A 25,858-nucleotide genomic window follows, 5' to 3' on the forward strand; every position below is an offset into this window, starting at 1 on the left:
TAAATCAGCTTGTCTCTACCCCGGACAGTGATCTGAGATCAGTATCGACCCGAGAGACAGGAATGGAATAAAGACACTGGCCCTTTTGCCAAAAACCACTTTAAGATGTGGAAAGCCAGGGGTGAGCTCATGAGGGCTCAGGAATCAGAGCCCCCATTCACCTTCTTTCCGTTTTGTATCCATCAAACTTACTTACGAAATGGCCAGATTCATTTTCCTGGCTCCTTAAAGGAATCAGGAAATGCAAATGGGGAGACATCAGTCAGATCTCTGCTCAAAGTAGACACCCCTCCCCCCAAACACACACTGACTTGGACAAACAGTCATGATGGTCCCCCTCTCCAACACACACAAACGTACTGAGCTGTATTCACAGATCCTGATCTTTCTCCATGGTCTCTAAGAATGAAACTGGGAGAAGGGCTTTCTCCCCTTTGCCAACCTAGGGTCTTCTGGCCATAACCAAGTATGTGGTTGGTGATGGCTACCAAGGTTATTACTCCCTTGTAAAAAACCTGGAGCTAGGAAACCAGTTGGGAAGACAGGATCACTGAACTTTACCTGAGTTTATCATATGAGTACAAGAGACAGGCTGATCAATAATGCTCTCCTTAAAGACTGTGTGTGTCAGCCCTGGCTTCAAATGAGAAGTATTTACTCCACTGACATGGCACCCAGATCCACTTGTCTATTTCTATACATTTATTTTCATGGCATTTAGCAAATATGTAAAGTTTACATATTAGAATTTGTCCTTGTCTATTGTCAGTCTCAGGGTTTGTTTTGTTTTTGTTTTGTTTGGTTTTTTTTTTTTTTTGGTGTTTTACAGATGTTGGTGTTTGGTATTATATCATGTTTCCTTTCCTATAGACTCTTAAAAAGCTGTGATATAAATGATGTTAAATGGTACCTTTCACCCAGTCTTTAACATTTGCTTATTCTAAGTCAAAGACATGGAAATGCATTCACACAGTACCAAGTTGGTCTCAAAGCAAATGTTTAGCCTAGGATAAAGAAAACCCACAAGGTTTCTCTATTTGCAAGGTTGAAGGAAAATCTGAATGCCACATGAAATCTGTTTGGTTCCTGGAAGATGCTGTTTTCACGAAGTTTTGGCATAGATAGATAAATAGATAGATAGAGTGTGTGTGGCGCTGCTTTCATAAAGTTGTAATACATATGGTATGTGTGTATTTTTTCAAGGACTCAGATCAACCCCATACAATCTGGGCTCTGTGCTGCTGTAGCCGAGGGGGGAGTATTTGAATTTGTGCTTCCAAAGCACCCAGGCTCTTCTGTTAAACTTTCTATTTATTATTATGTTACCGGAATACAATGAATTGCCTCTTTCCAACTCAGCAAATGAGAGAAACAGATTTTGCATTAAGTGGAACTGTTTATGTTGCATCAGGCAATTTGTTCTAATGCTCACTGCTGAGAGAGAGAACAGAACAAGGATTACTCAAGTAGGATCTGAAAAGGTGCCCATTCTGTTACTTTTTTAGGCCATCATAAGCAAATATCTTCTTAGGTTAAAATTACACTTTCCCATAAATAGCAAAGACCAGGTTGCAGACAGGTAGAAAAGAATCAGCAGCTTCCTACTAGGAAAAGAGCTGAAAGTGTCAACAGGGATGACACCGAAGGTGTGGGTCTTTCTTGGTTGAAAATCTGGCTGCTGCAGTGGATCCTGATCCATGGTTCCTCAGGGCATAAGGAGGTGGAAAGCGCGGGGATCCAGAATCAGGCAGTCTTCAGCTGTGTTGACAGACATTCACCTGGCTATAGTGTATACGCCAATATAGAGACCTGGACCAGATAACATTTGCCACTTCTACCAGCATTGAGAACTATATTCCTACAATTCTATTCTTTCTAGAATTAACAACCAGAACCAGAATGACACACAGAACCACAATGCTTAGAGAAGGTCAGGCCAGAAAATGACAGATGCAGTGGGGATGAAGAGGAAAAGGATACGACAGAACCCAAAGATGTTTTGAAACACGGAAAGAAAACCATCCAGATGTTTGCTTTCTTTTGCTTTGGTGGGGGATGGGATTAGTCCAAAAAACTGCTTAGGAAGTAAAGCACCCTAACATTGCCTAGCCTGTGGTTTACCTTGTAAACACTGTGTAAAACAGAATTACATAGAACCCGAGAACGGGAGCCCTGGAGTAAATTTACACTTTTACCGTCTCATTCCACTCCTTAGCATTTTAAATTCCAATCTATGAGCCATTCAGGTGCTTAATTATTGAATGGATAATTTCAAACATATCATGCTATTGCCCTCCAGTCTGCTTCCAAATATTTTACGTTGTCTTTGACCATGGCTCCATCACTGAAACAGAGGGACCAAAACATTTCTATCTGCTTTACTTCTGCCAAGGCTTCTTGTTTTCAGCTAAGTACATAAAACCATTCAGAAGCTTTCTGGGAGCTGGTGGGAAATATGAGGGACAGGACCTTTCTCCCCAAAGTGCCCTGTGCCTTGAGATGCCACCAACCTAATCTGCCCTGGTTAGTTTCCAGGTTTTTAGGGAGGGATGTGACAAAGTTTGCAGCCTGCAGACAGAAATGATGCCTAATCCTAGGCCGAAGCTGTAGCTAATCAGCCCCAGACCAAGGCTAAGCTGAGGCTAGCCACTGAGTCCAGAAATTAGTGGCTGAGATTTCCATAGTATCATCCTTTCTAAACTCTCATAGCAGTCCTTCTGCTGACGGGTCTCTCAAACCCTTTGTCCAGTGAGACCAGCCAACCCCTCCCAATAGCAAGGGATGAATCCTAAATGACTCAGCTATGATTTCATAAACACACATGTACACCATACTTACTTGAGCAAAAATAGATGATTTCAAAAACTAATGATAATAAAAGCTGGTGGGGCAAAGCAAAAATTGTAGTTCACTTGGTCAGGGAACTTTGCAAGCTCCCTAGGTTTGGTTGTCCATCATTCACTGTGGAGTTGATGCTAGTAGCCCATGAAATCGCCCCAGCTTTTTGCCTTAGCAAAGGCAAAGAGCGAGCTGATGGTGGGAAATAAACAGTGATCTTGGCAGGGTCCAATCCCCTCATTTCTCCTATAAAGAATTTGAGGCCCAGAGAGTAGAAATGACTTCCCCAAATCAGAGAACTAGCTAGTGACACAACCAAAACCAGAACTCAGGACTGCCTGCTAGTATTGAATATATTTCCTAAAGCCCTTTGGAGATCTTTCCAAAAAAATTAAGAGGTAACAAAGGCCAGGTTTACCAGGATCACAGCCCTCTACTTCCATGCCGTGTCTATACCTAAAAGTTTATTGCCATATCTTTGTGCCTTGCCTTCTCACCCACTATCTGCCCCCAACACACACACACACACAGACACACACACACACACACACACACACACAACTTGCTGGCTAAGAAAACGTGACATATGCCTACAGCCAGTATATTCATGTGGAGGGCAGAATTAAACATGATAAAGATTTAGTTGCTCACACTTATCTGATTGACCTGGCTCACACCACCAATAGCAAGGCATCTAGAATACCCAGTCTCTGCTACTCCCTACTAGTTTTGAGGAATGGAAGCTGGTGGAATCTGGTAACTATGGTTTAGACTTTGTACACTCAGAATCAGTACCCATTAATGTGCATGCATACACAAACACACATACACACACGCTTTCTGAAAAATCAAAACAAAGGAAATAGAAAAGACAAGACTGATTTTTTATAGTAGAGTATGAGAAGAAGGAAGGTTTGCAGGGAGGGTGTTGTTTCCTTCCTCCATTCTTTAGCCCTGATGCCTGATTTTCATGATTCCCAACCTAGTTTCTTTTAGGATTAGAGAAAATACATCGATAAAACATGTCTATTACAGCCCAGAAGGAAGATATGAAGAATTTCCACATTATAATATCACAAGGATAGGAAAAAGAGGTTAGAATAGAGTAGGCTAAGGCCTTGCTACTTCACGTGTGGTTCTCACACCAGTAGTGGCATCACCCCCGGTGGATGTTTATAAATACAGAATCTCAGACCCTTCCTCAGACCTACCAAATTAGAATCTGACATTTAAGAATATCCCCCAGTGATTTTTTGGTATGCTAAAGTTTGAGAGGCTAGAGCTTATCCCCAAAAGCATTAGAACGTCATTTGAAAATAAACAATTACCTATAATTTTTATATATATATATATATATAAAATTTCCCCAGGTCCACTTCTCTTTGTATTCAGTATAAAAGCCTTAAGTGTGGGCAAAAGAGTTGATTGAAAGGAAATCAGGCCATAGGATTGTACTGTTTACCTGGGTTTGGAGACTCACACAAACCTGAGTTCAAATTCTGGCCCTACCCCTCGGCCTCTGGGGTAGGAGCCCTGAGTCCAGGATGCTGGACTGCCAGAAAATTCCCAGGCCCATGAATATTAATCAGCATGCACTCTCCTAGAGGTATCTTTCTGGACACCAAGACCTGGCTCCACCTAACTGCTTCCAGGCTCCAGTGATAGACACCTCATACCAAACAACCAGCAAGACAGGAACACAGCCCCATTTATCGACAGGCTGTCTAAAGTCATACTAAGCTCACAGACACCTCATGACAGACTACCTGTTGTGACCCTGCCCATCAGAGGGAAAAGACTCAGCTCCACCCACCAGAGCACAGGCACCAGTCTCTCCCACCAGGAAGCCTACACAAGCCCCTGGACCAACCTCAGCCACCACAGGGCAGACAACAGAAGCAAGAGGGACTATGATCCTGTAGCCTGCATAAACACAATAGGTTAGAAAAATGAGATGACAGAGAAATATGTTGCAGATGAAGGAGCAAGATAAAAACCTACAAGACCAAATAAATGAAGAGGAAAGAGGCAATCTACCTGAAAAAAGAGCTCAGAATAATGATAATAAAGATTATCCAAGATCTCAGAAATAGAATAGAGGCACAGATTGAGATGATACAAGAAATGTTTAACAAGGACCTAGAATAACTAGAGCAAACAATCAGTGATGAACAACAGAATAACTGAAATGAAAAATACATTAGGAGGATTCAATAGCAGAATAACTGAGGCAGAAGAACAGATAAGTGAGCTGGAAGATAGAATGGTAGAAATAACTGTAGCAGAACAGAATAAAGAAAAAAGAATGAAAAGAAATGAGGAAAGTCTCAGAGACCTCTGGGACAACATTAAATACACCAACATTCAAATTATAGGGGTCCCAGAAGAAGAAGAAAAAGAGTCTGAGAAAATATTTGAAATGATTATAGTCAAAAACTTCCCTGACATGGGAAAGGAAATAGTCAATCAAGTCCAGGAAGTGCAGAGTCCCATACAGGATAAGCCCAAGGAGAAACATGTTGAGACACATTAATAAAACTAACAAAAATTAAATACACAGAAAAAGTATTAAAAGCAGCAAGGGAAAAGTAACAAATAACATAATATACAAGAGAATCCCGATGAAGTTATCAGCTGACTTTTCAGTAGAAATTCTGCAGGCCAGAAGGGAGTGGCTGGACATATTTAAAGTGATGAAAGGGAAAAACCTACAACCAAGAATACTCACCCAGTGAGGTTCTCATTTATATTTGACAGAGAAATCAAAAGCCTTATGAACAAGCAAAAGTTAAACCAAACCAGCTTTACAACAAATGCTGTAGGAATTCCTTAGACGGGCAACACAAAAGAAGGAAAAGACCTACAAAAACATATCCAAAATAAATAAGAAAATGGTAAAAGGAACATACATATTGATAGTTACCTTAAATATAATGGATTATGTGCTCCAACCAAAAGGCACAGATTGGCTGATTGGATACAAAAACAAAACCCATGTATATACTGTCTACAAGAGACCCACTTCAGACTTGGGGACACATACAGACTGAAGATGAGGGAATAGAAAAAAAATATTCCAAGAAAATAGAAATCAAAAGAAAGTTGGAACATCAATACTCATATCAGACAAAATGTTCTCTAAAATAAAGACTATCACAAGAAACAAGGAAGGATACTACATAATGATCAAGGGATCAACCCAAGAAGAATAAACAAATGTAAACATTTACACACCAGACATAGGAGCACCTCGATACATAAGGTAAGTGCTAAAAGCCATCAGTGGGCTTCCCTGATTGCTCAGTTAATAAAGAATCTGCCTGCAGTGCAGGAGACCCCGGTTCAATTCTTGGGTTGGGAAGATCCCCTGGAGAAGGGGTAGGCTACCCACTCCAGTATTCTTGGGTTTCCCTTGTGGCTCAGCTGGTAAAGAATCTTCCTGCAATGCGGGAGACCTGGGTTCGATCCCTGGGTTGGGAACATCTCCTGCAGAAGGGAAAGGCTACCCACTCCAGTATTTTGGCCTGGAGAATTCCATGAACTGTTTAGTCCATGGGGTCACAAAGAGTTGGACACGACTGAGCGACTTTCACTTCACTTCACTTCAAAAGCCATCAATGGGGAAATTGACAATAACACCATAATACTTGGGGACTTTAACATTTCACTTGGACCAATGGATAGTTCATCCAGACGGGAAATTAATAAATAAACACAGCCTTAAATGACACATTAGACCAGATAGACTTAACTGATATTTATAGGACATTTCATCCAAAAGCAGAAGAATACACCTTCTTCTCAAGTGCACAAGGAATATTTCCTAGGTTGATCACATCTTGGGTCACAAATCAAGCCTTGGTAAATTTAAGAAAATTAAAATCACGTCAAGAATCTTTTCTAACCACAATCTGTGAGGTTAGAGATCAATTACAGGAAAAAAAAAACATAAAAAAACACAAACACATGGAAGCTAAACAATATGCTACTAAATAACCAAGAGATCACTGAAGAAATCAGAGGAACTTTTAAAAATAACTAAAAGCAAATGACAACAAAACCACGATGACCCAAAACCTATGGGACACAGTAAAAGCAGTTCTAAGAGGGATGTTTATAGCAATACAGTGTTACCTCAGGAAACAAGAAAAATCTCAAATATTAACAACCTAATCTTACAACTAATGCAACTAGACAAAAAACAAACGTAACCCAAAATTAATAGAAGGAAAGAAATCATAAAGATCAGAGCAGAAGTGAACAAAATTTTTATGAAGAAAATAATAGCAAAGATCAGTGAAACTAAAAGCTGGATCTTTGAGAAGATAAAATTGATAAACCTTTAGCCACTATAAGACACTGGTGTACTGTGAATAATCAATACATTGAAGATATAATATTATTATAATCAATAATATTTGGCCAATAATTTTAGTTTACTAGAAAATTAGCTATTTGATGTTATGCCTTGAGGCATGTTGGAGAAGGCAATGGCAACCCACTCCAGTACTCTTGCCTGGAAAATCCCATGGACGGAGGACCCTGGTAGGCTTCAGTCCATGGGGTCGCGAAGAGTCAGACACGACTGTGCGACTTCACTTTTTCTTTTCACTTTCATGCATTGGAGAAGGAAATGGCAACCCACTCCAGTGTTCCTGCCTGGAAAATCCCAGGGATGGCAGAGCCTGGTGGGCTGCCATCTATGGGGTCGCACAGAGTCGGACACGACTGAAGTGACTTAGCTTGAGGCGTGTAACATCTATTTCTAATTGGTGCAAGTCATGTTGGGCTTTCCATGGATAGAACACCGAGAAATACATGCAAAGTAAAATATATTTGAGGCTTCGAAACAAATATTATTCAGAAAGAATTACAGTTGAATTACTCTGAATCACTTCATAGAGTAAGGCTGAAATCAGAAGTAGCTTTATTTTATATGGTATATCTCAAAATTAGGAAGTTAGAAAGTTAGTAAGACTCTCTATGCATTTTTTGTGCATATATGCAACAGGCAAACATATGTACACACAGAAAGAAAAACACACACACACCCTTCAATGGAGCAACTGTGAAAAAAATCAAGGCTGAAATAGCATTCTAGGGGCAGAACTAAATATTACAAGACTTCTGGCCTGATGATAATCTATAAGATGGGTGAATAATACCTCTTACCTCATAGGAAGGATGTGAGATGATATGAGTAAAAGAAAGGATGCAAGTAAACACATAGCAGAAAACTCAAATTTTTAAAATCTAAGACTACAAAAGAGATGAAAATATTATACTTAAATCTTGAGCTAAATTGCAATTATTTTCCTCCAGCCAGTAATGACTTGATGCTAGATAAGAAATAATTTACCGTATCAACACACATCTTACAATGGTCAGCTCAACGATAACAGTTGAGGCCTAGACAGTGCTTATTTATGTGCCGAGCATTTCATATGTAGTATCTCATTTAAACTTCCACAACTTGATGAAAAGGTACATTATTATGCTTATTTTACAGATAAAATTAAAGCTCAAAGAAATTAATTAAATTGCTTATTTTATGATTTGCCGACATAGGTAAATACTATACCTATCACTATTTCACAGGTGAAAAAAATAAGCAACTTCTGTCTCCTCCCAGCCCATGGTGCTCGCTACCTCCTCAACTTTTGCACCTGTAAAATATATAGGTAGAGTACCTATGGATTTCAGTAATTCTATAAGTTACAATAAGTTTTATAAATTCCAATAAAATCACTGAGCACTTGATTCATCTAAAAACTTATTGGTGGCTACATAGCTTAATGGCAAAGACAAAAAGACAGATACCACAACTTCTGGGCCCCAGTCCTTTGGTTTAAGGTTTGAGACATCCAGTTCCTATTGGATCTGAGGTTGCCCAACATTCATTGATTTTCAAGAGGATCAGATTAATATGGCATCAATAATCTTATAACATAAAATATAAATCATTAATTTCTAAGATTTCTGTGATTACCCTAAATTAACAATAGCCGTTGATATAAATTACTGAAAATCTTTGTATGAGTTCTCTATTGTGGCTATAACAACCATAAATTGAACAGTTTAAAACAACACAAATTTATTATTGTTATTGCTCTATAGGTCAGAAGTCTGACATAGGGATCAGTGGGCTAATATCAAAGTGTCAGTAGGACTGCATTCTCTACTGGACGTTCTAGGAGAGAATCTGTCTCCTTACTTATTCAGGTTGTTGGCATAATTCACTTCCTTGCAGTTGTAGGACTGAAGTCCTTTTTTTTTTTTTTTTTTGCTGTCAATTCAATGCCATTCCTAGTTTCTACAGGCCCCCACATTCTTTGGTCTGTGACCCCATACCTCCAATTTCAAAGCCAATCAGGGTAGGTTGAGCCCCTCTCACAATTTGAATTTCCCCTGCCTCTTCTTCCATTGCATCTTTGTTTGCCTTCCTCTTCTGTTTTTAAGAACCCACATGATCACATTGGGCCTACGTGGATCATCCAGGATAATCTCCCAATTTTAAGATTTCATCTGAATTAGCAACCTTAGCTCCATCTGAAAAATCCCTTTTGCCATGTAACCTAACACACTGACATGTTCTGGGGGTGTGCTGACATATTTACAGGGCCATTGCTTACTCCTTGGAAGGAAAGATGACCAACCTAGATAGCATATTCAAAAGCAGAGACATTACTTTGCCAACAAAGGTCCGTGTAGTCAAGGCTATGGTTTTTTCAGTGGTCATGTATGGATGTGAGAATTGGACTGTGAAGAAAGCTGAGCGCCAAAGAATTGATGCTTTTGAACTGTGGTGTTGGAGAAGACTCTTGAGAGTCCCATGGACTGCAAGGAGATCCAACCAGTCCATTCTAAAGGAGATCAGTCCTGGGTGTTCTTTGAAAGGAATGATGCTAAAGCTGAAACTCCAGTACTTTGGCCACCTGATCCGAAGAGTTGACTCGTTGGAAAAGACTCTGATGCTGGGAGGGATTGGGAGCAGGAGGAAAAGGGGACTACAGAGGATGAGATGGCTGGATGGCATCACCGACTCGATGGACTGAGTTTGAGTGAACTCCGGGAATTGGTGATGGACAGGGAGGCCTGGCATGCTGTGATGGACAGGGAGGCCTGGCGTGCTGTGATTCATGGGGTTGCAAAGAGTCAGACATAACTGAGCGACTGAACTGAACTGAACTATGTTGCCTACCATAATCTCTTATGTGTGGAGTGCTACAAATACATTATCTGAAATAACCTCAATCTCTAAATGATAGGTATTAATATCACTGCCCCCATTTCACAAATGAGGAAATAGGATCAGGCAAGTTAACTTGTATGCCTGATATTGTACAGCTAGTAAATGGTGGAGGCAGGATGGGACACAGGTCTCTTCCTCCAAATCTCATTTTCCCCTTGGCTTGCATTATAATGCCTCCTCATTATTAGAAAACTCTTTTGATTGTTATTTTTGTTTTCCTTGTTTGTTATTTTTGTGTGTGTTTCCTCTTTTTTATTTACATTTTTGAATAGGTGACTTATGCCCATTGTTTGAAAATCAAAATGTATAAAAAGGTATTCAGTCCAAAGCCTTGCTTCCACTGTTTCCCAGCTGCTTGGTTACCACCACCCCTGCCCCATTTTATTTTTTTCCCCTCAAGAACTTCTGAATGAAAATACAAGAAACTATGAATTGATGTGTGGATTTTTACATCATAACAAAATCTCTCAAGCTACAGCTCAAATTCATTTTGTCCTTTTGCTGCATTCTTAGTACAACTCCACTTTGGAAGAACTAACATCTGTATTAAGGGACAAATCTTTGGGCTGATCAATTATGCAAGTAACTGGTGACTACACCCACTTTCTAAAATGTTTTTATAGCACCCATTGACCCCATGGTGCTCACCTGAATACTCTATACATCATACGACTCAAACGTCTCAATATTCTTACATATCACACCCATTTTATCTGAACATTCCAGAATCCTAGAATTCCAGGAAGCACAAACACAAGAGGGGACGGGTAGGGAGAGCGGGAGGGAGAGAAATATCCACAGTGCACATGGCGGGGGGAGGGGGGACAATAAAAATTCATGAAATATAGTTCTAATTATCCCATAGAGTAACAAGGTGATCATATTTTAGTATCACTAACCCCAATATCTTATTTGTAAAAAACCTTTTCAGAATTGACACAACTTTCCATCTAACTTGCAAAAAAACCTGGAACTCTTGCATAATTGTAAACATTGAAACAGACTACCATATAGTTGGGTAGCCTGTAATATGTCAACAGGCAGAGAACAAAAGATGACAAGCTTGTTTTAAACAAAGAATTGAGTAAAACTGATAACAAAATCAATACACCACAGTTAATTATTTCTGTTATCCCTGCCATGGACTTTGTAACTTAAGAACTGCTTATTCTCAGCATATCAGTTGCATGCAGTATATATACTTGCCTTCTCATAGCACAAAACAGAACATCTTCTTTGTTTGTTTGTTTCCATCTTTTAACCCAGTGTTTTCAATATTTGAGCAATGATTCATTAATGTACTGTGAAATCAGTTTAGTAGTTCACCACCATTTTTAAATGAAACATTAAAAAAGAAAAATGTGAATCACATGTAGTAAGAGTAAACATTGTTTCATGAAACTTTTATTCAGTAGTGTATGTGTATGAGTCTGAGTGTGAGAGTGTGGTGAATGTATGTGTGTTTGTGTGCATGTGCACATATTTGTGTGTATGTTGGATTCATTGTAAATTTTTTTTTTTGCTGTGGGTTATTGTCAAAAAGTTTGATAAATATTGCTTTGAATTATTGGAAGCACTGACCAGATGTTATAAATAATCATAAATAAATGAATCTGCCTAAATATAAAAGGGCTTACCAGATGGCTCAGTGGTAAAGAATCCGTCTGCCTTGCCTGGAGAATCCCATGGACAGAGGAGCCTGGCAGGCTACAGTCCATGGGGTTGCAAAGAGAGACGACTTATTGATGAAACAACAACAAAAATACATTAAAACCTTGGTCTTCCTGAACTATTAGGGAATTCTATGATATCCTTTGGCATTGTGGTACCTAATCTGTGGCAATGCCCAGAAGGCAGTAAGTATCCAAAGAAAAACTTAAAAATCCAATAAAAATGGAAATGTGTTCTCTCTGTGACACAAGAACATCTGGGGATTTATGACATCTGGATTTGGAACTGACCTTCCCAGTTGTCACTTCCATTGCCATCTCTTGGGTACAGTGGCTCAGGGGCCTTGGCCAGTGCTGAACATTGCCTGAAAGTCTGTGACTTAAATAAAATAAAGAGTCAGTTTTTGCTGTAGACTGTGCTGTTATTTTCACACAATGGTCATCCCTAGAAACTTTTCCTAGATTGGTAACATTTCGTCTAATAAATACCAAGCTATGAAGAAAGATTTATAGGAAGGTGTGTGTAGTAGGTATGTGTGTGCTCAGTCATTCAGTCATCTCCAACTCTTTGTGACTCTTTAGACTGTAAGTCCATGGGATTTTTCAGGCAAGAATCCTCGAGTGGGTTGCCATTTCCTCCTCCAGGTGATCTTCCCAACCCAGGGACTGAACTAGTGTCTGAGTCTCCTGCTTTGGCAGGTGGATTCTTTACCACTGAGCAACCTGGGAAGCCCCTGTAGGAAGGTATGTTTGCGGATAAATCAAGGAAAGAACTGATGAAGTGGTGTAGGATTGCAGCAAAGGAGATTTTCACATTTTCATAGGATAATTATACCAGAGAAGAGAAAAATGAGAGGGCTCATGGGGAGGAAAGAAAAAGGAGCATGTTAAGTACTAATTAAACAATCTAATTTTCTTAGTGTTACCTGAGCCCCTACTGTCAATCATTTGACAGATATTCACTGAGTGCAGACTAGGTGGAAGGCCCTGTGGGGCACCAAAGTGCAGGCCCATCCCTTCCCTCCAGTAGCTCACAAGATGATCAAGAGTGAATTGGATAAAGTAAAACTGTTGTATGGCTCAGTAGGACACTGTGATTTAATCCATTCATGGAAATGTATGCAGGTCCATCTAAGAGAGAGAGCTGGAAAATTAGGTTGTGGTAAAACTGTAAAGGAGTACGTCAAGGCTGTATATTGTCACCCTGCTTATTCAACTTATGTGCAAAGTACATCATGAGAAACACTGGGCTGGAAGAAGCACAAGCTGGAATCAAGACTGCCGGGAGAAATATCAATAACCTCAGATATGCAGATGACACCACCCTTATGGCAGAAAATAAAGAGGAACTAAAAAGCCTCTTGATAAAAGTGAAAGAGGAGAGTGAAAAAGTTGGCTTAAAGCTCAACATTCAGAAAATGAAGATCATGGCATCTGGTCCCATCACTTCATGGGAAATAGGTGGGGAAACAGTGGAAACAGTGTCAGACTTTATTTTTGGGGGCTCCAAAATCACTGCAGATGGTGACTGCAGCCATGAAATTAAAAGATGCTTACTCTTTGGAAGGAAAGTTATGACCAACCTAGATAGCATATTCAAACGCAGAGACATTACTTTGCCAACAAAGGTCCGTCTAGTCAAGGCTATGGTTTTTCCAGTGGTCACGTATGGATGTGAGAGTTGGACTGTGAAGAAAGCTGACTGCCGAAGAATTGATGCTTTTGAACTGTGGTGTTGGAGAAGACTCTTGGGAGTCCCTTGGACTGCAAGGAGATCCAATCAGTCCATCCTAAAGGAAATCAGTCCTTGGTGTTCATTGGAAGAACTGATGCTAAAGCTGAAACTCCAATACTTTGGCCACCTCATGCGAAGAGTTGACTCATTGGAAAAGACCCTGATGCTGGGAGGGATTGAGGGCAGGAGGAGAAGGGGACAACAGAGGATGAGATGGCTGGATGGCATCACCGACTCGATGGACATGAGTTTGAGTGAACTCCAGGAGTTGGTGATGGACAGAGAGGCCTGGCATGCTGTGATTCATGGGGTCGCAAAGAGTCGGACACGACTGAGCAACTGAACTGTACTGAACTGAAAACTGTGAAGGGCTTTGTATATTAGGATATGGTTTAATCCATTCATGGAAATCTATGCATACCCATCTAAGAGAGAGAGCTGGGAAGTTAGGTTGTGGTAAAATTGTGAAGGGCTTTATATGTTAGGATGTGGCTAGATTTAATTTAATGTATGAAACAGAGATAGCAATGGATTGTTAGATAAATAATGATAGCAATGTCTGGGATGATTATCCTGGAAATGGTATGTAGGATACCAAGGACTGATGGAGCAGCAAGTAATGGCAGGTGTACCAGTTAGGAAGCAGTTACAGAAATCTAGGTATTAGGAGTAAATGGCACCGTGGTTAAGTATGAAATGTGAGTCCAAATCCATTTTGGTGTGATTCTAGCTCTGCCACACTGAATCTTAGTTTTCTTATCTATGAAAAGAGGTTACTAAGAAGACCTACCTTATAGGAATGATATAAGGATAAATGAGTTAATACATATAAAGCACTTAGCCCAGTATCTGGCCATAACAAGCACCAATCCACATTTAACAGCTATAATTTTTATTATTATTGTTACTATAGTAGTGGGGCAGGAAAGGATGGGGTATAAGAGACACCATAAATGAACAGTGGATATATTATGGTAAATCCCTATGTATGTATGATGAAGGTAGTCAAAGATGACTTCAAGTTTTGTGTAACAGAATAATGATGCCATAAGGAAATATGAAGGTGGGGTGAGATGGGAGGATAATGAGTTGAGATTTTGATAGGTTTGAAGTCAGGCAAGACATCCTCATGAAAATGTCCACCAAGAAATTTAGATGTAGGAATGGAGCTCAGCAAAGAGGTTAGGAAACGAAATGAAAATTTGGGAAGTCATAGATATACATATAAAAGTTTTATCTCTAAAAAATAGATTGAAAATCTCTAAGGAAGAAACTCAGAAGGCAGGGGTGGGGAGATAAAGTAGAACCTTGTGTTCCATGTTAATTGTTAATAGGGAGAGGAGCCAGAGAAAGAGTGATGGAAGGCATAAGGAGAACTGTGCAAGGCATAGTGGAGAACTCAGAGGAAGAACATTCTATGCCTTGTGTACTTAAGATGCAATAATCCCATTGAAACAATATGACTTTGAGACTTGTGACAGAGAACATTATAAAGTATGGAATACGTAATACTGATATTCAGTTTAAAAACATACAGTCCTTGGTTCCAAAATATGCCTTATTTTATTGAATAGAGAGGTTAAGAAAGTGTCATGGGTGTTTTAACCCTTGAATGATAGATGCCAATTGAAGATATAGGGGGGATGCATTTCAGATGAGAGGAATCATGTGATCAAAGGTGAGGAGTTAGAAATGGGCACACTGAGTTTAAGGGAGAGAGAGGAGATCCATCTGACAGGAGCGAAGGGAAGGAGATTAGGAAAGGGAAGAGAGGGAAAATTTTTTCACATCAACCATGTAGTGAATCTCCAGTCCCAACTGAGGAGAGATTTATTTCATCTTCACTTTAAAGCTGGATGTTTCATGTCATTTCTTTTTTTCTAACATGAAACTGGACTTTCAGTTTTCTCAGTTCAATGAGTGAACAGTGTCACTGTTAACAAGAAGGAATGGTGGGGGCAAAAGAGCAGGTATGGGTAAGGGGATACAAGAGTGGGAGAGAGATGATGAATTAGGTGTGGGACATGCTGAGGTCAAGGTGCCAGTGGACAGCCAAGTACAGATGTTAAATAGGCCAATATGTGGGTCTGGGACTCAAAATAGAAGTCTGAGCTGGAGAGAAAGATTAGGAAATGAACATCCCATCATAGTAACACAATAATAACAATGGTGATGACAACTATTTTATTAAAAATACATGACATTAAAGACATGATTGGGGGAGTTTTCCAAATAGTAAATCATGTAACCATCACAACAACCCTGTAAGTTCACACAAGTAGTATCTATTGGAGATAGGATTTAAACCTAGGCAAGCAAAACTCCAAAGCCCATGTGCTGAGCTACTACATTAACAAACAAGTGTAAACAAAGAAAGAAGTCAACTCCTGATCCTTGGAAATGCCAAACATTTAAGAGGTAAATGGGAGAAGGGAAGCTTTGAGCAGAGGCTAAGGCAGAAGGAAAACTGGAAGTAAGTGCGGCCTTCAAAATCATGGGGAGAGAACAAAAGAAAGTGTGTATCATCAGCCTGGAGAGCTGTAGCCATTGGATTAGACAGTTTGAGGAGCCTTGAATAATGTGACAGCTAGAGTCAAGGTCAGCAAACCACGACCATGGGACAAATATGGCCCACCACTTGTTTATATATATGGACTGCAAGCTAAAAATGATTTTCATATTTTTAAATGCCTGGGGAGAAAAGTCAAAAGAAGACTATTTTGACAAGCAAAATTATATGAAACTCATTTTCAGTGTCTATAAATCAAGTTTTATTGCAATGCAGTCGCTCTTATTCATTTATATATCCTCTGTCACTGCTTTCAGACCACAATGGCAGAGCTGAGCAGTAACATCAGAGACTGTATGGCATGCAGAGCTGAAAATTTTTATTATCCAGGCCTTTACAGAACAAGTTTGTGCACCCCTGAGTTAAAGAAAGGGCTCTAATGTCAAATCACTTCTGTTCAAATCCTAACTCTACCACTCACTAGGCTGTGTGACTTTGAACAAGTTACTAGAAAGCTCTAACTGGCACTGTCTGTAAAATGGAGATTATGATAATACTCACCTCATAGGGTTGTTGTGAGGATCGAATAAAACAACTTGTACAAAGTACCTAACACAGTGCCTGGTTCATATTAAGAACTTAATGTGAGCTGCTGTTAATGCACTGATGTAGAAATGAGTCATGGAGACAGAAGCCAAACTGTCACAGGTGGCAAAAGGAATAGGAGATGAAGACTAAACAGGTGGAAGCTATCCTTTTGAGAATTTTCACAGCAGAGTTGAAAATGGGGAAGGAAGTAGCTTGAGGGGGGTATTCTTATTTTTGATGGAGAGACGCAAACACATTCGAGGGCTGATAAGGGGAGAATTGGGTGAAGAAGACTGAGCATATGGGAGAAGAGAACTGGAACAACACACTGCAGAGGTAGGAGGTGGAGGATTGAGAGCAGAGGTGGGGAGGCTAGCCTTAGAAAGGAGTGGAAACAGCTCAAAACAGAAAATAAAGTTGGATACAAATAGAAGATTTGCCATGGAGTGGAGGAAGTTCATATCTCAAAGACCCTTCTTTCTGTGAGGCAGGAGAGAAGATCTTCTGTAGTGAGGCAGGGGTCAGAGGGACAGGCTGGATCCCTGACACTGGGACTTTCAAAAGGGAGTAGAGCAGACTTCCGCTGGTGGTCCAGTGGCTAGGACTTCACACTCCCAATGCAGGGGGCCTGAGTTCAATCCCTGGTCAGAGAACTAGATCCCACATGCTGCAAACAAAGATCCTACGTACTGCAACTAAGACCTGGCACTGCCAAATTAATTTATTATTTTAAAAGGAAGTCTACCTAAGAGAAGGAAATGCCTACCCACTCCAGTATTCTTGCCTGGAGAATTCCATGGACAGAGGAGCCTGGCAGGCTATAGTTCACAGAGTTGCAAAGAGTCAGACACAACTGAGCAACTAACAGGGTTCCCTGCTGGCTCGGGGGTAAAAGAATCCGTCTGCAATTCAGGAGACATGGAAGACATGGGTTCAATCCCTGGGTTGGGAAGATCCCCTGGAGAAGTAGATGGCAACCCACTCCAGTAATCTTGCCAGGAAATCCAATGGACAGAGGAGTCTGGCGGGCTACAGTTCATGGGATCGCAAAGAGTTGGACACGACTTGGCAAATGAGCACAACACAGACCCAAGAGATACAAAAGGGAGGTATATGTGGAATGGTCCTGGGGGCTTGGCCGAGCTTGGCAAATAACTTGGCGGCACCAATCTGCATAGTCATGTAACTTTCTCTAGAGGTACTCAAAAGCCTGGGAGAAGATACCTAGGAAAGAGAAAGTTGAGTTGGGTCAAGACCTGCAGATGGGTTGAAAGACTTGGCAAATGCAACACCCCCACTGGCAACCACTTGATCCCATACCAGCCTGTGCTTAGAACCACTGTCTTGTAAGCAGGCCCCGCAGCTCATTCATTTTTATCCTCCCTGGTGTGGCATCAAAACTGCATGATGGCACAGCTTCCCCAGACATTTCTAGATTTCTTCCCCTGAGAGCTCTTTTCAATGTGATAACAGACAGACGATAGGCTGGAAACTCAGAGAAGGAACGAAGACTGTGACTTTTATGGAGAGAGAGTGATCCATGAGCCCAGCTAGCGCCAAAGCTGGCTTGAGTATTATGGGACTCCATGAGCCCAGCAATAAAATCCCTTTCGATTTGCAAGAGGCAAGATGCAAGCTTTATGATGTCCTGATATAGATCAAAATAGAATGCTACAACAGGTAGTATGTTAGGTTTTGTTCCCTCAAGACGCCAGAGGTAAAGTGACAGAGCTAACAGGCCAACTCCCATCTGGACAAACTGAAGACAGAGTGGGAGTTGGGGAATGGGACATGTGTCTTTAGTTGCTGGAGAGGCAGGGAACAATAGTTTGGCCAGGAGTCAAGGTAGCAAGGAAGAAATGGAACAATATGTGCTCCCAAACAGGTGCCCACTAGGCCCCCTGGAGACAGGCACTCAGCTGATGCTACAGCAGGGTAGTTCTGAAGACTCTGTACCACAGTGCCTTCACAGAGCTTGAGCCTGGAGAAAGTAGGTCTCCTGAAGCCATGTCCCCACCCCACCTTGACCTTCTGGCCTGGGGCCCAAACAAGTGTATTCCCCTTAGAGGCTGCCAGGTGCATCAGTGGGTCTGATAAAATGATGGAGAGGACCAGCTTGCCTTCAGACAGCACCGCACATTCCCAAAGTGCTTTCTCATCAATCCTTTTAAGCAGACTAGTACAGTGTCAAGAGCGCCACTCCAGGAGTCAGGAGTCCTGGATTTAAGTGCTAGCTCTGCCACTTACCAGGACTGTGGCCTTAAGGAAGACACTTAACCTCTCTGAATCTCAGCTTCCAGCATTTCTAAAATGAAGATGATAATTACAGTGCTGTTCTTAGAGTTGTTGTGAGGACTAAGCAACAGTACTTAGCACAGAGCCTGACTTGTGACAAGCATTCATTAGCTGCTTTCTTCCTCCTCCTCTCCTTCCTCTTCCTTATCTCCTTCTTCATCATCATCGTCCTCATTACCATTTAATATAAAGATCTTGAAGTGAGTCTTGCAACAGAATTAAGTCTGCATCTTGGCTCTGTACTTATTGGTCTGAGACCTTGGGCAAGTCACTTGGCTCCCTGAGCCTCCTTCTTCATCCTCAGTTTAAAGCAGATTTGCTGATGAAAACAAGATACCATGTGTGTGAAGTGTACAGTACTAGTTAGATGCTCATTTTGTATTTAAAAGTGCATCAACCTGCCTTTACACACAAGAAAAGGGACCTGAGAGGTAAAGGGATCTACCCAATGAAGCAAGGGCCAACCAGGGAGGAGAACCCAAGAACCTCTCTGCTCCCAACCCAGGACTCTTCTCACTCATGCTCTCCAGCAGCAGGTGGTTCTCTACCCAGAATAGAGGGTCCCATCTGGTCCCAGCAGTGGAGACTCTGCTGATGTGCATGCTTTCCTGCTGCTTACCAGCCCGAAAGGGAGCAGCATGGACCATGTCCCTTTCAGGCAGAATTAGGTCAGAAGCAAGAAGCTCACAGACTTCTCTGAGCTCCTGAAGTCACTGAACAGTATTTGCAACTAGAGAGCTACCGGTCTCTTTATACTCAAAATGCTGCCCTTTCCCTACTCCCAGCCGACCTTGGCGTCTGAACCTCCAGCAGGTAAGCACTGTTCCTTTAAGCCTCAGTCCTTAGTCAAAGGATGAACTCCCCAGGACCTGCATACAAGGCCTGCTACCAAGGATTAGTCATCAGCTCAGTAGTAGGATCAGATTCTTCAGCTCTTTTACTCTCTGGGAGGGGAAAGGAGAGAGATTTAAAGTATAGGACACTGCTCAGGCCTCCTGTACAGCCAGAGAATAGTGGAAACAGCAGAGAAGACATTATAAATAGAGGGAGGGATGTAAAACCAGTAGACTGAAAAGGCAGCTCATCTGTACCCTCTCTGGGGATGGAAGGACAGGAAGGACTGAAGAGACATCCGTAGAAGGTTAAAAGGAGTATGGACTTGAATGCAAAGGTCAGGGTTCCCATGCTGTGAGCAAATTTTGTAACCTCTCTAAGCTTCAATTTTTTCACCTATAAAACAAGGTGATAATATCATCTACCTCATCAGATTATTTTGAGTAAGAAGAAATAATTTGTGTGAACCTGCTTATAAATCCCTGCCCAGATATAAGGGATTATTAGGACTCTAACACCAAAGGCACTTTGTGAACTTCCCAAGGGAGGCTCAGGGGTACAGTGACCTTGACAGCTTATGACCAGGTGAGATGCACATGGCATCCCCCCAGCCTCATCTAATGTTAAGCAGAGCATATCATGCACCTGTCATGCTTCATCTCTCAGTCCGCCTCCCTCCCCATCTCTGGGGGAGTTTCCCAGCTCTCCCCAGGACCAACAGTAGGGCTTAAGAGCTCTGATCCCAGAGCAGAGGAGGTGGGCAGTAAGCAGAGGGAAAGATACTTAGGACTATATTTCTTTCCAGCCACAACCTCCAGACAGACAAAACACCCCTGGCACAAGCTGGGGAGGCAGAAACAATTAGGATGACCTCTCAGGGACATGGCTCTGGAGTCATTAAAGCAGTGACATAATTGGCCTGCCAGATCTGAGACGGCAGACACACATTCCAGCAATATGGCAAAACAGTTGTCTCAGGAAATAAATAAAGCAATATATAAATAATTACTGAAGCTATTAGCTATTTTCTTTCTCTGCCTTTCCCATCCCTGACACTACTGGGATCAGAGGCCCCACAAGGGCAGCAATCAGAGGAAGAGATGGCAGTGGAAGGAATGGCTGGGCCCAGGGACCCCATATGGCCAGAGGTTGTTGAAGGCCCTGCAGAAATGTGTGCCTGCAAGTCCCAAGGGGCCCCACAGTCTTCCCTGAGAGTAGAGCAGACAGGGAGGGGCTAAGAGCAACCCCCAGGGAGGGACAGAAGAGAGATGAGACTGGTGAAAGGACAGAGAATACCTAAGGCCCACTTGTCAGGGCTTATGACTCGGCCCCAGAGACGTGACTGGCCCCGAGCAAGGCTGAGCTTCCGGGTATTTGAAGTGGGGAATGAGAGAGAATGTGGCAGGAGGCTGGGCTGTGCATTCCACCCTGCATGGGCATTCCCCTGCACTCCCATACCTTCCTCTTTCCTTTTCCCAAATAAGCCCTGCACCAAAAGTGACAGAAATGAAGAAGGTCATTATACAGAGGTAGAATCACAGTTGGTAAAAAGGGAACAGGGCAGTCACAGTAGCCCTCAAACCAGGCCATTTTAACTTCTTTGTACTCTCCATTAGATTGTGTTCATTTTATTAAACCCTTGCTATATGCCCAATACTGCTATACAAATAGTAACTCCTATAATCTTCATTACAGCCATATAATTTATGGATTATAATAATTCCCATGTTACAGATGATAAAATCAAGACATAGGAACATTAGATAAATTGCCTAAAGCAACACAGCTAGTAAATGGTGAAATCAGGACTTGAACCCAGGACTATGCTCTTGACCCCCATATCATGCTTCCTGATAGTTGAAATTCAAACTGTATACCTGCTATGTTTTATTGAAATTCTACAGTTGTTTGTGGGCATCCTCCACCAGTCTAAGCATTGCTGGTGGGCTCCATGAATGCCAGCACCAGGCCTTGGTGGGTCACTGCCAAATTCCCAGGGCCTAATGTAGGGACTCAATGATTGAATGAAGCTATTCATGAATTAAAGATTCAGTAAGTATTTGCTGAAAATCAACTAAGTACCGAACACTATGCAGATGTTTAGGATGGTGGAGAGATGGATAAGACCCATCTCCTTACCCTCAAGCTTGTTTTATTTGTGGAAAAAACAAATAATTACAATACTTTTGAGACAGGAGCTATTTTCAATGTATGGACAGAATTAGAGACAACTCTGAGACAAGGGAAGCACAGTCCTGCTTCTGTGCTTCTGTGCTCCCCTCTGTGCTACCAAGAGGGGAGGTAACATTCGAGCTGTGACTTGAAGAAGTAGGTATTCACAAGCAGAGAACAGGTGTCAGGTGGAAGCATCTCAGGCAAAGAGAAAAGCACGAGGGAAGTCAGAGGTATGCTGGGGACAGGTAGTCTGGTGAGGGTGGAGTCCAGGTTATAGGAGTGGGAAAAGAAGAAGATGCCTTTGGAGAGGTAGGTAGGGGCCTACTGTTCAATTCAAACTTGGTCCTGTAACCCAAGGAAAATCATCAGCAAACTCTTAAGCAGGGGAAAGATATGATCGGATTTGTGTTCAGAAAATCTCAGCATAATTGAGTGAATGACAGAGGAGAGCATGAAGTTAGGGAGATCACGCAATAGGCAGTTACAATAGTCCAATAGAATGATGGCAGCATCCCAAATTCAGACAACAACTATAGGAAAAGAGAAAAGTCAATGGAGGTGAGAGATGTTTTTGAAGCTGTATTGATAGCGCTTGGTGATGGGATGTGGGAGAATGAAGGCAAAGGGGAATTCAAGGATGCCTCCCCACAGATGTAGAGAACAAACATATGGATACCAAGAGGGGATGGAGGGAGGTGGGATGGATTGGGAAACTGAGATTGGCATTTATACATTACTATAGAGAAGGCATGGAGAAGGCAATGGCACCCCACTCCAGCACTCTTGCCTGGAAAATCCCATGGACGGAGGAGCCTGGTGGGCTCCTAAGAGTCAGACAAGACTCAGTGACTTCACTTTCACTTTTCACTTTCATGCATTGGAGAAGGAAATGGCAACCCACTCCAGTGTTCTTGCCTGGAGAATCCCAGGGACGGGGGAGCCTCGTGGGCTGGCGTCTATGGGGTCGCACAGAGTCGGACACGACTGAAGCGACTTAGCAGCAGCAGCAGCAGCATAGAGAAGGCAATGGCACCCCACTCCAGTACTCTTGCCTGGAAAACCCCATGGACGGAGGAGTCTGGTGGGCTGCAGTCCATGGAGTCGCTACGAGTCAGACACGACTAAGCGACTTCATGCACTGGAGGAGGAAGTGGCAACCCACCCCAGTATTCTTGCCTGGAGAATCCCAGGGATGGTGGAACCTGGTGGGCTGCCGCCTATGGGGTTGCACAGAGTTGGAGACAACTGAAGCGACTTAGCAGCAACAGCATGTATAAAATATAGGTAACTAATAAGAACCTACTGTATGGCACAGGGAATTCTACTCAAGGCTCTGTGGTGACCTAAATGAGAAGGAAATCCAGAGAAGGGATATATGTATGGTTGATTCATTTTGCTGTACAGCAGAAACTGACACAGCAGTATAAAGCAACTATACTCCAATTAAAAAAACATGTGAAATGTCATGTATGAAACGAGGTGCCAGTCCAGGTTCAGTGCACGATGCTGGATGCTTGGGGCTGGTGCGCTGGGACGGCCCAGGGGGATGGTATGGGGAGGGGGGAGGGAGGAGGGTTCAGGATGGGGAGCACGTGTATACCTGAAATAAAAAATTTAAAAAAAAAATTAAAAAAAAAAAAAAAAAAGTGACTCCCACTTTCCTGGCCTGGAAAACTAGATAGATGGCATTGCCAAAGACAAATATAAAGTATGTGTGGTAGATTAAGATGGGAATGATGATGAATTTGCTATTAGATCTGTTGTGTTTGAGGTAAGTGTAGAGGGATTACATACCAGTGGTGATGCCCAGTGGGCAGTTTGACACATAAGCTCAGGAGAGGGAGGTAGAGAGAGATTAGATTTGCTATCACTGTACAAATCAGTCATGGTAACTATGCGGGACTGATCTTTTTTAAAATGACCCAGACCATGACTTGATCCATTCTATGTTGAAAAGACAACTCTCCAGGTCTTCAGATAAAAAGAGATGGCTTGCTTTTCTATGACCCCACTACCTAAACTTTTCCCATAGAACATTTCTAGATGATTAAGGAAAATCAGTCACTGATACAGACAAGGCAGAGGGTTGGCTCTCATTCTGAGTGCATTGAACCTGAGACCCTGGGTGCTTCCTTCCCATTTTCAAAGCTAGCTGTCTGAGGTGTGTGGGCTGCAACAGTGAACAGCAGCTCCATGGTCTCTACATTACAGAAGGGCCTTCATCTCTCTTCTACTTGTTTCCCCTCCCACCCCCACCTGATGACTCATTGACTAGAGGCCCAGAGCAAAGCTTGGCAATAGCCTTTTCTCTTCTGAGAAAAGTAAAGTAGAAGAAAGAGAAAGGGCATGGATGCTAAATTTCTTGGTGCCTTTGAGTGAGCAATTTATCCTCTCTGTTGCTTAGGAAATAATGCTATTTTGCTGATCTACCTCACCAGAAAGCTTTGAGAATCAAATGAACCAAGGAGTCAGAAAATGCCTTTTAAAATATATGGTAGGTGAAATATATCATAATTTCAAGCACCAAGTTCCTTGGACTGTACTTTTCAATCTATCATTGTTACGATCAAGAGTGATACTCTACTCAGCCTCCATTTACTTTCCTATATATGATAGAAGTGACCATAGAACTTTGTTATTTTGGAATGTTTGTATGTTTGGGGTGGGATGGGGAATATGTTGGCTTGTAGACAAACTCAATTTTTATAAATGGCTTTGGCATAAGTAAGCATTTAAAATGCTAAGTGTATTTTTATACACTACCTGACATTATTCTTTTAATCTTTCATACATCTTCCTCCAGTATCTCTGTTGCTACAAGAAATTCATTCAAGCATGCACTACTGAACCCAAACCCCTTTAAGGAAAGGAGAAAAAAACAAAAACAACCTTCTTGTGCCTCTGTGCTTGCTCTGTAGGCAGAAGGCTCCTTTACTTAAATTAATAAAATAAAAATGAAGGCATCATTAGTTTTGTAGGACTGGTGCTTTCAACTTCATTTAAAAAAAAAAGCAGCAAGTTTCAATCCCTGAGATGTTTATAGCTCTCAGAAGCCAAAATTGAGCATGAAGACATGTGCTCATATGAAGGAGAGACAGTGCTACACAGGTGAGAAAGGAGGAAGACATACCAATGAATAAGTCAGTCAGCCCCTAAATGGATTACCCATAAAAGGTAAGCCTGGACAAAACCCACAGACTTGCAATCTGAATGAAATATCTTGAGAAGTGTATCAGGACACAGTGAAATTAATGTCACGGTTTGGGTTGGTCCTGCATACAGTTCAGAGTTCAAATATGCCAGTCTAGAACCTCTAGGTCTCTTCAAGTCCCAAGATACAACAAAATGAAATGGACTTTAACAGCCTGAGGCTTGTCCTTTCACAAACTAGTTTAAGACAGCAGTAAACAGCTTCTTAACAGAGAAAGCATTTCTGGTGATGCCTCCATTCTTCAGCCTCATGGACTAAAAACCTGAGTCATCTTACCTTCCACCTTTCCTCTGCCCCACATAATAAAATCGAGTCACTAAACCCTGTTTATCTTCTATGTGTTGTTACTACATACCTTACTGTACTTTTCCACTGTGTTCGCCTAGGTACAGCCCTTATCACTTCCTGTCCAGACCACTGCAGTCGCCTCCTGGCTGGTCCAACTGCCTCCAGTTTCTCCCTGTCAATCCATCCTGCAAACTGTCACCAGATTCATTCTTTCTCAACATTATCCTTTGCTCAAAACTTCCAGTGGTTCCCCACTACCTACAGGATAAAGCTCAAATTCCTTTCCCATGCCTCCTAGGCCTTCCCTTATCTGGACCTAACCACATTTCCACTGTTATTATCTCCTTCCATAAACCCTTCACTCTAGAAAAACTGCTACTTGCTGTGTCCCCTGGCACAATCTATTATGCTTCCCCCATATTTGCCTAAGCATGCATGCTCAGTCGCTAAGTCGTGTCCAACT

The 25,858-nt window shown here is 41.8% G+C and overlaps 1 protein-coding gene across 1 annotated transcript in view; it reads left to right on the forward strand.

Annotated features, from left to right (window-relative positions):
* Positions 1-25,858, forward strand: part of TRPC5 (transient receptor potential cation channel subfamily C member 5) — a 338,386-nt gene that overhangs the window by 404 nt on the left and 312,124 nt on the right. The gene's annotated exons all lie outside the window — the stretch shown is intronic.

This window comes from Bos grunniens, chromosome X (genome assembly GCF_055505025.1).
Source record: "Bos grunniens cultivar Pamir isolate PY7600 chromosome X, Bosgru_T2T1.0, whole genome shotgun sequence".
Classification (NCBI taxonomy): domain Eukaryota; kingdom Metazoa; phylum Chordata; class Mammalia; order Artiodactyla; family Bovidae; genus Bos; species Bos grunniens.